At 31.0% G+C, this 18,982-nt stretch overlaps 1 protein-coding gene and 2 long non-coding RNA genes across 4 annotated transcripts in view; 2 read left to right on the forward strand and 1 right to left on the reverse strand.

The window, feature by feature from the left end:
• Positions 1-18,982, forward strand: part of LOC102656349 — a 247,967-nt gene that overhangs the window by 82,360 nt on the left and 146,625 nt on the right. The gene's annotated exons all lie outside the window — the stretch shown is intronic.
• Positions 3,403-6,302, reverse strand: LOC102656229. The gene is made up of 4 exons (XR_001706093.2): positions 5,569-6,302; positions 5,267-5,445; positions 5,124-5,159; positions 3,403-4,878 (listed from the first exon to the last, which is right to left on the reverse strand). It is a non-coding gene; the product is annotated as an uncharacterized LOC102656229 (long non-coding RNA).
• Positions 11,753-13,121, forward strand: LOC102656196. Of its 2 annotated transcripts, XR_408320.3 has the most exons (4): positions 11,753-11,988; positions 12,071-12,232; positions 12,481-12,542; positions 12,652-13,121. It is a non-coding gene; the product is annotated as an uncharacterized LOC102656196 (long non-coding RNA). The 2 variants fall into 2 exon arrangements; XR_001706096.2 differs by lacking the exons at positions 12,481-12,542; positions 12,652-13,121 and adding an exon at positions 12,366-12,480 and having other exon boundaries at positions 11,763-11,988.

Genomic DNA, 18,982 nt, shown 5'->3' on the forward strand with positions numbered 1-18,982 from the left:
TAAGGAAATACCGTAATCTCTTTTCTTTTCCTCGTAGCGCGTCGAGATGATGATTAACAGTTGCTCTTAGCTTCGATACAATCGTTTAGAACAATGATCGATACGTGTACGGCATGAGAGACTGTAAATAAAAATTGGATGGAGAAGAAAAAAGAGAAATTTCGTTGGAAATGCTAGCACGTCGGATCCAGAATCCATGGTTTTTTTTCGCAATTAACACGTCCAACCAAAGGGAATGGATCGAGCGAAGTACGAGGATCGAATTCGAGTAGGCGATCCCCCCCCCCCCCCTCCGACGAAATTAAGCGTAAACTCTTCCCCGATAAAGTCAACCACCAGTCTACCCACATTGCGTTATTTCCACGCCTAATCCGCTAAAACCGAGTGGAAATGGCGCTGGTGATCGTCGAGCAGATCTTCCGTCCCCCTCCCCCCTTATAAATGGCGAACCGTTCGAATTAGCATACGCGACGAGAGAGGAGGCGCGCGGGAAAATGGGCAGCCGCCTCTTGCGGCGAAAAATCCGGGCTCTCGAAGGCCGGTCGCGTGAACGCTTTTAACTCTCGTACTTCTTTGGGGATATCGGGTACGTGGCGTGCATTCGGGCCAAATCTTGGGTGTAAAATTGTTATTCACGGTTCGGCTTCCCTCCGGTGTTTCGATCGGTAATCCTGTGCGCCTGTGGGGAACGAGACCGGCCAATAAACGAGCCCTGTCCGCTCGGAACGATTCCAGAAGAGTTCGCGTAATGGACTCTTCGATAAAAACAGAAGAGAAAAGATATCGGCGTTGTTCTTCTTGTGCAATGTGCAAGCGGTCGACGCTGAGAATATATCGATCGGGTCGATCGAGAGAAATCGATCGATTCTTTTCTTTTTTGGTTTTAATTAACTTGATCCTTGGATTAATTCCGATCAAATTTCGAAAATCGTTTTATATTGGTTGTTACTAGTCGCGAAATGGGTGATTTTATTAATTTGTCAAGCTGTTATCTGAAAATATTATTTTACATATCGATATTTTGTCTTGTCTTGTATCTGATAAAGTATATTCAAATTTCATTCGTTATAAATTGAACGAAAAAAATTTAACGAGCATTTAAAAAATCGTTAAAAGAAAAATATGTTAAGAAAGAATTTTTCTTCTCGTGGTAATTTAATACGGGCGAACGCGTATCTCGTTTTAAAAATTTTATTTCAATTCCTTCGCCGTCTCGTTACTTTATATAAAATCTATTTGGCACGATGAAAATCTGAAGAACAATTTTATGTAGGTTAATATCGCGATATAGATAATTCTCCAAATTAACATCCATACAATTCCACTTTTTATTGCTTCTTCCTCCCTAAAAACTTCTCTTGATGAGGGAATATGGTTACGGTAAGTTGGGTTAGCGTAACGAGAGATAAGCTTCGCCAATGGCCCCGATTAACGTCTAATTAATATATCGGATAAACCGGCGCGGTATTTCGTGACAAAGCGTATACGGCTTCTTCTTTCTCAAGAGGGGATATCTGTTGCAGCCGTGTATGCACACTCGCAACGGGTGGAAGCATAAATTGTGCAATATTACGGCGAGCAATGCATTTAAACGCGCAAAGTAAAGTTTCTAATTAAGGGCGCTCGAGGAAGAGAGCAAAGTACGAGAGATAAAGACGGAGAGTCACGAAATATTACGAGCCGCGCCGAACGGATAACGAGCGTAACCGTCTCTGCGAATAAGCGCTTGCCTCTCCCCACTCCTCGCCTCGCATCTTTCCTCCCTCCGTCCCTGTCGCGACCAGCCCCGAGTAGACTAATGAACCGTACACGACGCAATTACGTAGACGCTTCCACCGAGAATCTTTGCGCGTTCCCTTCGTGTTCTTCTTCGCTTCCTTTTACATCGGTTCCCTCGTTCGATTGTTGGCCGACAGAGATGAAAGACCTACACGGGACCGTTCGACAGGGCTCGTAAATTTAACCACAACGCAACTAACGGACGTCGTTATCGGTATCGCGTTATCGCCGAGAGAGGTCTCGAGAGTCGTGTTACGCTACGGTTTACACGACAAGAAATGTAGAAAAATTAACGCTTTATGACTGAAATGTCGCCGTTCGATTTCGTTAAATAATACAATTATATCATACTATTGTAATTATATTACAAGTATATTTATTTATATATGTTTTTTTTATTTTCTGTACTCGTCGAATTCTGTTCGAATATCGTTTGTTTTCCTTACAGTATAAATATTTAAGTCGAGGAATAGAATCTTCTATTATGGAACCTACCTCAATTCGATTCTTTCCCAAACGACTTGGCTCTCGGCCAACAACCAGTCGCCTTTTTCATCATCCTCGGAAGGAATCCTCTTACATGCAGCGCGGTATCACGTTGTCGGTTCTCACTTTTTGCCAACGTTCGATCGTGATACACTCTTGTACTTGATCGAAAGTGCTTCTCCTCTCCCTATCCCTTTCGAGTTCCATTCGCTTTATCAGCACTTGAATTTGCATTCGTATGCCTGCTATGTTGACTCTTAGAGTTCTGGTTATTTTCATCGAGTCGTAAATAGATATATTCCCCGGGTTATTGCTCCGTCTGATCTCCCTTTATGGAAAGATTTTTTTTTTTTTTCTTTGCAATATTACCAACAGTTTGCAATTATTTTTTTATCTCTTTATGTTTCTTTTTAGAATTTATTTTCGTATAAATTTATAATATTTTTTTATAATGTTCAAAATAATTATTCGTTATTTTTATCTCGAATAAAAGTGTACTCGATACTTTTCAATCGATAAAAAATTCCCGATAACAATAAAGTACGAAATTCATCGATGATCCTGTTGCCATTGATATTTATGTAAACGATCGAGAGATTTTTGAGAAATAAAATATATTTACAAAAATATTACACAAAACGTTATCAAACTTTATAATGATACTAAAAATCGATGTTACTCCTCCCTTTATTTTTTGTGTCTTTTATGCTTGAAAATTATGCTTGAGATTAACAAGTATTTCCTTGTCCGTATATCTAAAGAGAGTAAGATTCTACGAAAAAATTCCTCCTTCCTGTGTAATAAATGCTTAATATTTCAAAATGGCCGTCTAACGTACGAAAGTATAGGTTGCTCGGGGCAAGTTGAACGAAACAAGCAGTGAAAAACAACCCATCGAAACCTCCCGAAACCTGTTCTCGGTTCAGTCGATAACAAAGTTGCTTCGCCGAGAATCGATCGAACTTCCCCTTCCATAAGCATTAACTATATTGTTGTACGGTAGATAGGAGACTGTATGCGTAATGTTTGTTTTTCATCATGAACCGGAATGAAATATGGTAATGTGATACGATATTGAAATAAATTAATTCCAAATGCGTTGAGAGTTAATAAATTTATTTACGTAAAACGAAACATATAAAAATATCTTGCGTGCAATTTATAAATAGTAGAATATTAATCTAATTTCACATTTAACGATCTAGTATTAACAAAAAACGTTTCGAACTTCGAATAATAAAATATTTTCGACAATTTTAAAAATTTATACGGTGAATCTATATTATCAGTCGAAAATTTCGAATCGAAAAATATTTAAATTTCAAAAATCGAATTAGGATTTCCTAACCTCAAAAAATTGTCTCGCAAAGAATTTATCGATATGCTTAAATTATTTTCAACAAAAAAAAATATATAATTTGATTGAAAAGTGATTTCAAATTTTTAGACGATATTGTTTTAATTTCACGAATATCGTGTCAATGAGATCATCACTTGACCCATGTCTGCTGGCAGTCTTGTCGTCCCGAGAGTCGCTATTTTGCTCATAAAACCGACAACTTGCGTAATCGCTCGTTCTCTCGGATGAATAGTCGTTTCTATGATCCTACGTGGCTTCATTCATGTCAGGCTGTCATTTGACGAGAAATTTCGCACCAACATTGTGTCATGCTACGTCTTCTACACTCTTTGCAGTGTGATTCAAACATAAGTATAATAAATTTTTTAAAAAACAAGAAAAGATAAATGATAAAGTAGTGTTTACTCTTTAGATAATAAAGAAATAAAAAATTTGATTTATTTATTTGTGGAATGTAAACGTTAATTAGGCATCGAGATAAAATTCTTCAATATTTAATAATCCTTTTAATTTTATCAATAAATTAATAAAAATTGAAATAATAATTTAAAAAAAATTAACGATGCCGTTTAAGAAAATATATAAAATGATGAAAAATTAAATTTCATTAGAAATATCAAAAGTATATCATTATCTGGACAATTTCAAATATCAATTAGCCAAACCTAACCTATCTTTCACGTACAATTTCAATTCATTTCAATTAAAAAAAAAAAATAAAATAAATAAAAATCTTTGCCACCGGTATAGAAAACGGATAAGATTCCATTCAAGATACTTGGAAAAGAACAAACAGCTACTAGTAATGTGTCGTTTTTACGAGCAATAACATTTAAACGTATAAACAGCGAGCAGACAACTGTGGCTGCCGACAGCTAACCCGGTTTAAAACGAAAACAGAAAGGAAAAGGAATAACGATCGTGATTCATCGATGAGATCACCGTTCGATTGGCGTCGCTACTTGTTCCATGCTCATTCGTGCCGTTCGTATGAATGCTTAAGCGAATTTTGAATGGAAATCACAGCGATCGACGCTCGATCGTTCGTATCGGTCATTACTATCGTTATGCGACGGCTTTAGAATGCACTGCGACGATTTACGATCGAGCAGGTTTTACGATCGTCGTAGATCATTCCAGGCCACGGTGTAGTATCCCAACTGCGCCAATAATTCACGTCGTTCAACGGTGATTCGATTGTTTCTGGCCTTGTCCTTAAACGCTGTGTTTAGCCGTGATTCACATGTGTATGCCTAAAAATAAGAAATTTTGCGTTTTCGAATAACTGAAGGTAAATTTTGATTGATCTGTGTGAATATTGTAGAATATTTCTTTGTTGTACCAAAACATAACCTCACTTATCATAACGATATCCAACGAGTTATTCGATACATAACGATTCACAATAATTTTCACAATAATTAAATTTGATCTTAGCTTTTTAAATATATCTAATTGGTTTAAGGTTATATTAATATTTCATTTGTTAAAAAATTACCGATTCGAAGATTCGAACGATCGATTATCCGAATACCTGGAAAATTTAAAACGAATTTTATTCGTTTCGTAATGAGAAACATATGATGCTAGATATATAACTTAAAATAAAATATCAGATGATAATATAACGTAGATTTATACTTATTGTTAGTGATATTTAATTGGAATCACATGTCGTAACGCTTATAGAATAACATTTATGTTCGAGCTTTCCTCGTTATTAAGAAATCTTTCTTGGAGATCATTCTATAATCAAATAAGTAATTTCAAACGCCAAATGTATTCTAATTTTCGCTTCGTCTTTCATAATCTGTCGTTCTCTGTCGACAAAGATGAAATAGGTTAGAATCTCATGTTTTTATATGTTATATGAATATCATGTTTTTATAAGTTTATAACTACACATTTATTGATATTTATGAATCGTATCACTTCCTCCTTACATAAATTTCACACCACACTAGATTTATTTCATCCAGTATCCACGGAATCACGCTATTTCACTTTCTAACGTCGACGAAATTACACTCCCATAAACTTCCATCAAAACTTCCACACTAGAGCTCTTACCATACGTCGATAACATCTCTCCAGCAAGCGCGCACGACAGTAATTACGTATTTAGCGATTTCTAGTTTATTTCTCGTTCGTCAGTGGAGCAGTAAAAACCCGTCTCAAAGACAAATCGACTGTCTCGTATTACGGGAGAGGCGCTATATAACGGTCTACAAAAGTGAATGAAGAGACAAGCATTCGGAATAAAAAGGCCTGCGGGATGGCCCTTTAGAAACGAGTTGTTTCGCCCGACCGGGAACCGGCGAAATAAAGGTAAATGCGGCCGTTTACTGCCGCCTATAAACTTTTAAGCGTTCGTAAAACGAGCAGTCGCGGGTACACCTGACATCTCGTGGCGTGAATCACGAGTGTTCCGTCTTACCTATGGATGTGGATCGATGTCAAGGCCGCCGTCGGAAACGTTACGCAACCAATCGTAAAACGTTTCTTCCCGCGTGGCTTGTCGTCTTTCTGGCCAGATTTGCCACCACGTGCTCTTCCATATCGCTTCTAACGATCATTCTTCTTCGTCTAACGAGAAATTTTACGAGGACGAATATGAATTTATACGGCTCAATATCCACCGTGTTTTATATCACGATGAAAACGAATTTGGCGAACGTTGCGAGATTAATTCGTAAAATTCAAAATAATCCGATATTTCTATTATTTATTTAAAATGATTAATATATTGTTACTATATACTATATTTTTAAATTAAAATTTAACAAAGAAAATTTTCATAAATCTTTTTAAACAAAATTTATTTTCTTGTTATTTGGATATTATTGATTCTTTTTTTTTTTCCTATTTCGCTCCCATACCAAAATTTCTAAAACCATTACATAATTAACAAGATCAATAATAATCCCAGTTTCATTCATTCCAGAAATTGGTTAGAATAATTCCATGGCTGTTGAGTAGCCGTAAAGTGTGCTCGACATCACCGTTCCCAATTTATATCGTACACCGAAGGGTATAATAGCAAGAAGAAGAATCTTGAAAGGAAAATTGAATGAATTGTTACGCGGTTAACGAGGCTGACAATGGTCCCGTTCACCGGGACTATTCCCAAGTTTTACGATCCGCGACGCGCTTTGACGAGCCGTTTCTTTCATTCAGGTTTCGGGGGAGGAGGAGGAGGAGAAGGGTCAAGGTCGCCGAAGGGTGCTTCCATCCTCGCGATAACGCAGGGGCGCGCCGCAACAGGAGCGTTGTACGGCCGCGTTTATCGCCTGTAAAACATTCCAATGTTTCCATAAAGCAGCCTCTCCCTCCTCCCTTTATCCTACCCATCCCGCAAAATGGCGCGACCCATTTAAACGTCTGTCTGTCTATACGCCGTCTACCGGCAGACAATTGTACCGTGACCGCGGACAATCTGCGCAGATGCGATGCGCAGATGCTGGAAAAGACGAGAAAAAGGTATTTCCTATTTTTAATATTTTCTTTGAAATCATCTTTTTACGAGAGCAATGATTTTTTTTTATTTATCTATATATGTTATACATACATATATATTACATATATTATATAATATATATATTTAACGTATTCCAGAATAGAATTCTTCATAATTATCATTTTTCATTATTGCATTGATTATTCTCTAATCTTATAAGATCTAATTTTATAAAAATATTGAGACATATATCTATTTATACAAATTTAATATCGGTCCAAATAGACGCGACTACCGTAAGCGTACATAACCTCAAACGACAACATTCGGCCATTGTAGGCCGGCTGGTATAAGCGTAACCGCTGCTTATTTTCCTACGCGTCCACACTCTCGTGTGTTTACGTGACGTCACATAGTTGTACTGCAGAAGAGAGAGAGAGCGGAAGGAACGGTATTGCCGTGACCTATCCCAATCCGGACTGGTGTAAAGAGGCAGAGGCCAATATAAACGAACGTTTACAGGCTCGTTACATTTTTATGGTCTCGACGCCGCAACTACGCCACTACGGCCATCAACGGAATGTCGTAAACCATCAACCAGCTCTCTGACTTCATCTTTGTCTCTCTTTCTCTTTCTTTCTCACTCTCTAACCTTCTCTCTTTCCGTCGTATCGGTCCATCCTCGTCTCGGCTCGTATTTTCCTCGTCTCTCTTCTAGCCAGCCAACACAGTTCCTCTTCGTTCACCCTTAACCGTCTCTCTGTCCCTCGTTTACGCGATCTCCACCCACCCCCGGGGTAGCCTGTCTACGTGGAGGGACTTCTGTCGCGGAACAGTCGAGGCTCGTGGCATTTACGCGCGCCACTTCCGGCCTCTGACGTCACAGACTACAACCGGGTAGAACACTTGGATTACGTCACTTTATTGACTGCGATCATAAAACTTTTTACACGCCCGTTCCGTCTGCCTCCTTGTCCCTAAGCAGTTTCGCGACGGGTGTGTTTCTTGACCGAGCTCTTCGAGGTCGTTCACAGACAGTTTTGAGAGATCTCGTTTTTTACGTAATTATCCATTTCCTCGTATTGGATTTAATTCTCGTTGAAAATGATTGATTGTACAAATATTTCGATCTCGTGATTTGATTAAATCTGAATTTTGAACGTTACCTGTCTATTGTTTTAATTATCCGAGAGTGAATATATAATTTCTTTTATTTCTTCGCATTGTTCGTTTTCTAGAATACGAGATTCGTTATTTTCGTCTGGATTATTCAAAAATTTTTCGCTTTTCTATCGTAATCTCGGAGACTCTTTGTTTTACGAAGTCGTGTTATAACGCGTAGACGCCATTTTTCAGGCTAATTTTAGCAGACGCCACCCTTGCGATGTTATTGGCTGGCTACGTCGGCCATCATGATTTTCATTATGTAATTCGTGCCTGAAATTCGTGATGGCTGCCGAGCTCTCGACCAATAGCGGCAATCGCCACGGCGGCCATTATAAAGAGGGACGAACATGCGCTCTAGCGGGCGTAGCCGCAACCCACGGTTTTCGTATTTTGCTGATAGATGTCTCTACCGCTCTAAACGGTGCTCTTACTCTTTACTTGAAATATTCGTTAATTTCTTTTCGTTTTGTGGTATTTCGTGAAAATACGTGTCGTATATCGATAGGAAATTGTGTTGTTTTTAAATATACGTCTTTAAAATTTATAACAATTTATAATTTTTTAATTTTATCGAGATAAATTGGACATTTCATTTATTATATAACCTTTTTTAAATTAGTTACACGTTTGTAATTTGTTTTCTGCTTTAGAAAAATGTTCTATTATTCTACTTTAAAATATGCAAAGATAAATCAATCGATAATAATTCTTTCTCTCATATATTCGTCAGTATATTTATCGTGTCTGATAAAAAAAGTTTAATATAATATATAATAAATAAATATCTAAGATGAAAAGTGTTAAAAGAGGTTAGATATATTTTTATTTTCAAATTACAATATAATTTGAATTTTAAATACTTATTTATGATAATGATATAGAAATTATTTTAATATTTGTATTAATAGTTATGACAAAAAAAAATAGAAAAATGAAAAGAGATCGTATGAAGTTAAAGATAATAATTTTCATCATTCACTTGTCATCAGTATTCATAATTAATAAAGTAGCAAATACAATAAAGAATAGAAAACGAAACAATCAGAAAACCAAATTATTTTTTTAAATTCTTCATATTACAGATTATTTCGTTTATATGATATAAATATTTCTTTTTTAAAAAGAATATTAACATTTTAATTTGAAATTCATATTTGCTTAATCGCGTTATAAGTTAGGTTAGTTTCTTTTTTGATTGCCCATTTCATGCACGTTTATTCTCAAAAAATTGACGCGTGTACGCTTAAATCTTCTGATCACGGAACTCGTTTAACTTTATCAGATTGCTTAGATCTCGTCGTAAATCTCAGCAGTAAAGGAATAGAATCGGGCAGATAGTTGATCCAACGCCTTACATTAAGCCTCATTAGGCTTGATTTACAACATTCACATCGCCGCTGCTAATATTAGACTGAAAAGTATAATATTATTGTACTTATTATATCTATAATATTAATATTTATAGTGCTTTTAGATAATTTAATATAAATAAATTTTTGTATAATTTTAAGAAAAAATAAATATTGGTGTAAGTTGAATATCATTTTTAATATCATTATATGAAAAATGTTTTTTATTATATAATACATGTATTTGATATGCAATGGACAATTATATGTTATTATAGATTTTATTATAAAAGATAATAATTATAAATATTTAAATCTTTAAAAACATTCTATAATTACAATAATTTTCATAGAATCAATATTTTTACTATGAAGATTAATGTATAGCTGTAAATTCAATAGTTGCATACATTTTATAGATTTTTATAAATGAATACATTTTATAATTGAAATCACTTTTATAATATTTTATTCAATATTTTATTACATTTTCTTTCTTCTTGTTTTCTTTCTTGTCCAATGCTTTAATATATATTTGGAGAATAAAAAGATTATTTATCATAAAATGTTTGTTATTATGAAACTGTTCTATTATATCCAAATTTCCAAGATCATCTTATATTTTATAATTAAAGGATTCACAATAAAGCAATCTCACACAATTTCAGTCATAAGATGATATCATAATTTCATAATTTAATTAGCTACAATTCTTCTATAATACAATTACTGATAGAACAGTATGATATCACAGTATACTAAATATTTCACTAAAGAGGATTTAAATTTACAATCCAAAAAAAAAAAAAATTACAAATTTTAATAAAATTCAATATTTATTCCAAACATGAACTTTCAAGTTATTCAATCTACAATTAAAAGATCATTAATCCAACTTCATTATCCTCCATTATATCAAGATCAACTTGATACAAGTAATTAAAACAAAATCATACACAGGAACGTGCATCTATCTAAATTATTCCATTCTCCATGTCCCATTTACCACAATCTCCTCAACATTTATAACAACAGTCTGCACATTTGAAGACCGAAATTACCAATGTAAACCAAACTTCGTACCCTTCCTCGTCCCAACCAGAAAAGACACCATGTCCTCCTTATCCACCTTCTGTGTCCATAATTATGTTCCTGTGTTTATTATACCCGGTTTATCCGACTCGTGTCCCCGTTGAAACGATCAACACACGAAGGGACAAAACACGATTCCAAAGAGCAGAAAAGAGGGAGGGATCGTGCATGGAATTCCTGATTCGTTCAGGCCTTCCTTCTTGCAATTTTGACCGGTAATCGTCTCGTAGGTGGAAGAGACCCGTCCAACCACGGAAAATAAAAGCAAGTCGAACGGCAAAATCGATTCCTTATTATAATTCCTTTGACATTTCTTCTTTCTTCCTTTCTCCTCCTCTTTTTTCGATTGGTTCTTTGTCAGTTGCGTAGGTTGTTCCCTGCGTATGCAAATTCCAGGTACTCTTTGTTTCTATCCCAGACCTGACCACTCGTTCCCAACGGGCAGTTACATTGTCTCGATCGATCGCGCGACTGTTCTTCTCGTTTTTTAACCCTTAGTGTTGGAGCGTCGGGGTGTGGCTCGACACGGCGAATCCATTCTTGCTCGTTGCACTTTGTTCTAGTCTTCTTCAAAGTGTATATTAATGTTTTTTCTTTTTTTTTTTCTGGAAATAGAATTGAAGGTTTTATCGGTTATTTCGATATATTGTTAAGGAGTTTTTTTAATTTTTAAAATTTTTTTTTTATTTTAAAAGTAGAATTTTTTTTTTAATAGTAGGTAAAATTTATAATGAAAAGAATGAAAATGAAATGAACATTTTTTGAGATAAAATATTTTGATTTTTTTTTTTTTTTGCAAAATTTATAGATATATATATTTTTTTTTTACTTTGGATTCTTTTTTCCTTTCATTTATTGTTTCTATTTATTCATTATAAGTATTATAAAAGGAGATATGATTAAATATTTCATTTTGATATAAAATAATTAAAAATAAAATTTTTTTCAAAATTCACTAATATTTTTATTTTTATTTTAAATTCATTTTTTTTTTTTTTTGGTTTTATTATGTATTTAAGTGCAAATTTTATACATTTATTCATTTAAGTATTTCTATGTCGAAAATGTTATTTTTTTTAAGAAAACAATCAACTATTATATTTGATCGAAAAGGTTCTGATGCGCATGCCCCGTCTATGACCTTAACCCAGACCTAAGTCAAACTTAATTCGGCCTTAATCTGAGCTGTGACGTCAATGCTCGATAAAACATGGCAAGTTTTTCATCCGATTATTGGCCAGACAACGCTTTCTCTGTTCAAATTTTTACACTTTCAACTCTTTCATAATATTTTATAAGTAATAAAAATCGTTTTTACAGGGTGTTGATATATTTTTATTTTACATTCGAAAAATTTGTAATTAATTGTTTTCTTTTTAGGATATGTTGAATTGCGAGATCTCGAATATATCGTAATATATCTTGGAAAATGGGTAGAATTTTTTTTCGAAGAAGTGTTGAGGAAGTCACATGGCGTTCCTTGCATTGTGATGACCGAAGTGACAAATTAAAATTTACGATGAGGAAACCCCTCAATCCCAGGTAAAGAAACCGAAGAAAGTCTTTTCCTTTTTTACCCGTTGCTGAATCTTTTTTTATGATACATATATATTTTATTTTCTCAAAAAGTACGAATTTTACAAAAAAATTTACAAACGTAATCCTTTGGTTCCAGGTATTTGCACGAAGATCAAATATCTTTTTATTGTTACCCATTATCAACTTAAAATTTTCAAAAAATGAATTTTCTTTTCCTGATCTGTATCTTATTTTTATTATGTATTCCCTAGATAAAATTTACAAGCATCCACGAACATAACCTTTTGGCTTCATATGTTTAAACAGAAGACAAGTACTTATTTTTTTCTCTTTTATCTATTATTAATTTAAAAATGATTTTAAAATATTAATTTTTTTTTCTATGTATATTTTATTTTTACCCCTGTATACAAATGTTACAGAAATTTATAAACATTTGAAAATGGATATTTTTTAAAATATCTCTCGACGAGGACACGATTCGCTGTAGGTCGTCCCTTGATAAGACGAGAATTGATAATTCAAAGAGATCTTTATTCTTCCATATGGATTATATGTAAAACATGGCTCGCGATATAAACTTTGAGTTAGAATGATCATGTACGTTCCTTCATTTTACCCTCTTTACGAGCTGGGTCTGTTTGGAATAATTGTGTTCTAGTTTCCTATCTCGCCAAGCTCCCTTAAAGGCTCTATAAAAAGTAATTTTATTCTTTTAATTTCTTGTTTAATTCTGTGCTAGGGAATTTTATCATTTTGGTGGGATAATTAAGAAGTTTACAGGAAGAAGGGTCATATTAATTTATATTTGAAAGTCTAAGTATAACATAAAAGTGACTGTGTTTTTTTTTTAAATAATAAATGTGCATTTACTTTCATTCTTTTTTTTTTTACATCTTAAAAATGATATCTGAATTGCAAATTTATTAAACAATTTTTAATAGATATTTGCAATTCTATATGTTATATCTAATTGATTAATTTGATTTTTTCATTAATTCATTCTTTAAGACTCTTTAAACCCTTTAAACCTGCTATAAATAATCAAAAATTAAAAGATTGTTCAATATTTATTATATATATTTATTATAATTATATTATATATATTTATTATTATATATAATATATAATTATAATATTTTACAATATTATGTTTACAATTTCTTCTTTTCTTTCATATATTTTATGACAGATATCCAATTATTATTAAATTAAATTGTCTTATTATCAGATATAATATTCTTTTTCAATGCAAAGAAATATTGTAATTTATTCTATATACTTTTACCTTTTTTTATAATGGTAATTAGAAACAGATTAAACTTCTTTTTCTTATTTTCTCATATATTTTATCATAAGAAGAATACTTTTAAGAATATCTAATTTCTTTCATTTCTTCTTTATTCTCTTAGATATTTAAAAATTTTCTCTTAGAAAAAAAATGATAAAAAAAAATTAATTCACATCATATTCATCGTATCATAAATAAATATTATATTTTTATTCAATATCAATTTCTTCTCCAAGATGATATCAACATAACCTAACCTCACAAATATCACGAGCATACAAAAAATCATTCTCTGTTGCTTTCTTTGAGCAGAAAATGTTAAAATTCTCTTGATTCGGTACAAAATCCAAGAAATCGCATTAAATATTCGTCAATTGGGACAACAATTTGAAATTTTAGAGAGGCTGCACGTTTCATTCTTATCGTTCCATTCCAGTTCTGAACATCGACCCGGTAATTTTATAACGTCGTAAACAAGACGCGCTCGTATTGAGTTACGTGTCAACTATCTTCATCCCTTTTTCTCTAGTTTTTATTTCCTTTCAGTTTCCCATTCTTGCGCGAATGTTTAGTCCCTAGATGATTCTTTCACCGATTCGAGGCGAGGATTTATCGCATCCTTTGAATGTTTTTATTTCATCAGTGATTCGATGATTTAGTGCAATAAAAAGTTTCTGAAAGAAGTTTTTAATCTTTTAATTCTTTGATTTTTACTAGTGCAATAGTCATATTATAAATGTGTTAAATTCAGTATTAAATTATTCTAATTTGATTTTAACATGTAAAAATTAACTGCATATGATTCTTTTTTCAAATCTGACTTCAATATTTATTATATTGTTTTTTAAAAGTGAATTGGTTTAATATTTAATGAACATGTGTGAAAAAATTATTAATAATACGTGAAAGAAGAGATTGTAAGGTTATCTTTTTGTTATGTCGTATAATACAATCTTTTTATAATCTTTTTTGTCATAATATAAAATTCCAAAGGTGAAATTACTTTATTTTCATTTCTATATTTGATATTTATATTAGAAAAGATTAAATAAAGATTTGAAAAAAGTTTTATAAAGTTATCTTAATTATACTATTATTTTATAATATATAGAATTTATTCTTAATGATAGAACATAAAATTTGGAATTGTATCATTTATTTTTATATTTTATATTTCTAATATTACTTTAATGTTAGTCAATATATTGATTAAATTACAGTGTTTATTTATGATATTTAAGATGAATGTATCTTTTTATTCTTAAATCTTAACGTATAAAAATATCGAAAAAGATCATAATTAAAAAAAAAGAGAGACCATAAATTTTACGTAACGTGAGTTGGACATTAAATCTCGTAACATTATGTTCTGTTTACCGATCGACTTGAAATTCAAACAATGCAGTTAATCATATCTACCGTCGCTCTACTTGATCCGAATTCAAGAATCGCTCGCACGTGCCTGTTACCGGCCAGTTTATTGGCAAGATGCCTGCTGCATTCACTACTCGGATTGTCCATTTATCCAGGTCTATATACTTGGTAACTAATTGTCCAGTTTTCAAAGAACGTGTGTCAGTTTTAATGAATCCTCATCCTTCCTTCTACCTGCTTGTGCGTGCAAAGAATGGAAAAACTTTTACCGTGTAAACTATATTACATCATTTTCTTCACTCTTTTATGTAATAAATTTAAAAATAGATCCAGAATAAATTCTTATATACAATTGGTCATAAAAATATCTGGCTATTTGAATATTTTTTATCCAATTTTAAACATTTAGTTTTTTATTTCACTATTAAATTACATTATTGTAGAATTAAAATAATAAATTTAGTTACTTTTGTATTATAATTTTGTATTTTTATTACAATATTTTTATGATCAATTGTTTAAGTTAAAATTAGATTTTATCATTTTTACAAGTTTTCCATTATCTTGAATAACTATTGTGAAATTTATGTTAAATTGAAGTGTTAGGTTAGATACAAAATATTTTTACAAATAGTTTAATATCTTTAATTAGATTTATTATATTAGATTATACTAGATTATATTGGAATATATTATTGGATTATATTATATTGGAAGTTATTAGGGTATCATCATAGAAAATATTTTTACAAATTTCCAATTAGTATTGAAATTAATATAGACATGTATAATTAGGTTAGATTTAGATTTAGGTTTAGATTAGGTTATGTTAGAAAAGCAATGCCAATTACCGTACCAAATATTTTTATCAGAATTATGAAATATTTCTATTAATTAAACTTGTTCTCGATTTCAAATTCAACTTGAAGTCTTAGTTTGCTCAATTTGCAAACGAAAGAAGATCAAATGTATCCTATTGGTATTGCAATAGAATCACAAGGCGAACACGTGCCATTCCAAGGGATAACATATCACAGTACCTTGCATCGTGGGGGTAAGCAAACGTAGGCATAACTTTGGTAGTCTTATGGAGACACGGGGTATCGGTCCCCAGGGTGTTCGTAGACAGGTACATAGGATACATACTACATGTTTCCATGGCTGAGTCTATGGAAATACCAGCGGAACAAATTCGAGACCTTTCGGTTCTTAACTGCAGCAGATACATCTCTGGTAAAAAGAGAAAATAATTTTGAATAATAAATAATAAATAATAATATAAACAGAAGAAATTTATACGTGATACTGCAAATATTTTAATCAACTGGAAAAAATAAAAGTTAGATAAATAAAATAAAAAAATAAAAAATTGCTTAATAATGAATTATTTCTAGAATTTTATAAAAGATGATATTGTAATTAAATATTTTAATTGTATAATTATATTTTTTGTGTGCACGATTAACCTTATTATAAAAACTATAATTATAGTTTTATTACAGTGTTTTATCTTATACATATAATTTATTTTTAAATATCTCAAAAAATATTAATTTTTCGATTTACATAATTGAAAATTCATTTGTAAAAATTATCGAACATTTAATATATTAAAAATATATCATTCAATTTAGAAAGTCCATAAATCCATGTACAAAAAGCAAATAAGATGAGATATGCTTTTCTTGAAACAGTTTAATTTTTATTTAAACTATCTTTTAATATTATTCAAAACAAGCAAAATATTTTAGATTATAAAATAATAATGTGGAACAGCTTGTATATTAATTATGTAAAAATTTTTATAATATATTTTATATATTATATATATATTAATTTTTAGGTATGTTGTATATAAATTAATTTTTCTATATGTTTATATGTTTCTATATATTTCTTATATTTTTTTAGATTTTTACATTTTTATGTATCTTTTAATTGTAAAAAATATTAGAAAGATAAGTGTGTATATATAAATATGTCTAGATTTAAGAAAACTGTTGAAAAAAAAATTAATATAAACATAATATCAGCTTTAAGATAAGTATAAGGTAAGTATTTCAGGTAAGTATAGGTAAGTATACATAATACTTATTTTTTTTAACGAAAATAAATTGAAAAACTTTATTTTAAATTCTATTTTTCTTAATATAAAATCAGAATATTGGCCAAAATTTTCATTCATTCGATCTATTCCAAGAATTTGACGTCATTTCCAAAAATTGCCGAAATTCTTGGAAAAATTTCTCGATCGACCTCCTTTCAACTTATGTTCTCCTAATACAAAATCGCAAAATTGGCCAAAAATTTTTTTCATTCAAGAATTTCGATAATTCCAGGAATTTGACGTCATTTCCAAGAATTGTCAACTTCCAAGAAATTCTTGGAAAAGTTTCTCGATCGACCTCCTATCAAAGTATGTTCTCTTAATACAAAATTTACGATTTTGTAATAGGAGAATATAAATGAAAAGGAAGTAGCATACGAAAGTTTTCTCGGATTTTCTTTAAATTTTGGACTTTTCGATTTTTTATTAGGAGAATATAATCTGAAAGGAAATGGCACATAAAATTTATTTATTTGATATACTTAGCTGCTTTATATTTACTTTTTTAAATTGCTACATTTATATTTTTCAACATTTTATTTATAACTAATAGTATAACATTTGTTATATTTACCTTTTTATTTAGCCAATATATACTTAGTTTTTAATTATATTAATGTCATATTTTCTGGAATGTACAAAGTGTTTTATTTGATAATATTATCTTCATTTATATGACTATTATTGTTGGTAGGGAAAAATATTTCAAATAAAAGTTTAATGGTTTCAAAAGAGCTATATTCTTATGTTATTAATTTTTTTATAAGTGGAAGTATAAAAACTTTGTGGAATTTAACTTTATTTTTTTAAATGAAATTATATAATTTTTAATGTATGAATCAATGCATTCTTGCATTCTTTATAAAAAAAAAAATGTTAAATGAATTTTGAAAAATTATTTTATGAGATATTGAATAATAATTAAATATCTCGTAAACTAATAGTTTTTAGCTCTAAATGGCTTAATAGTTTTTTATAGAGAATAATGTGCTGCATCTATTTATGTATTAAAAAATATATTATTCCATTTAAAATTATAAAGTTGATGTTTGTAAAACCTTCACATTATTTGTTTAAAAAAAATATAATAATTCTAAAACATGCTCGTTTTGAAACCATTCAACTTTTATCTGAAACATTTTTTAATATTTTCAAATATGAACGAGATATTAAATGATAAAGTATCATGATCCTTACAATATACCGGGTGTCCCAATTGTCTCACCTGTAATATCTCGTTTATTTTTAACGATATTAAAAAATGTTTTAAATAAAAGTTGAATGGTTTAAAAGAGGGTATAATTTTATATAATTCTTTTTTTTATAAATAGATACGTATAGGACGTACGAACATCAATTTTATTTTTTCGAATAGAACTATATGTTTTTTATTACACCATTTGACACATTTCAGCATTCTCTATAAAAAAGTATTACATCACGAAAGTCGAAAAATTATTAGTTCCAAAGATATTTAATAATAATTAAATATCTCCTATATTAATAAGTTTTTGTTAAAAATACCTCAGTACCAATTTATAAAGAATGTCAAATTGCATCAACTAGCGTGTTCGAAAATATGTAATCCTATTTAAAAAAATAAAATTAACCTATACATATCTTTCACGCTTCTATCTACAAACAAGATAACCACGCGATATTGTACCCTCCACGAAACCATTCAACTTTTATCTAAAACTTTTTTTAATATTACTAAAAATAAACGAGATATCGCAGATAAGAAAATTAGAGATACTCAATAACAAAAAACGGAATAAAAATACACGCAAGGTATTATTTATATTAACGATATTTAAAAAAATTTTAAAACAAGAAGATGAAAAACCAAAATGACTCAAAATATTATACATAGGGTTCATTGTACCGTATCCCTGCCGCGTGAGCGATGGCGACCCAATTTCTTTCGTTTCAAAACGGCAGGATCCGCGAGAAAAAAAAACTTCATTTTACGATTATTACG

This window comes from Apis mellifera, linkage group LG16 (assembly GCF_003254395.2).
Source record: "Apis mellifera strain DH4 linkage group LG16, Amel_HAv3.1, whole genome shotgun sequence".
In the NCBI taxonomy this organism is placed as follows: domain Eukaryota; kingdom Metazoa; phylum Arthropoda; class Insecta; order Hymenoptera; family Apidae; genus Apis; species Apis mellifera.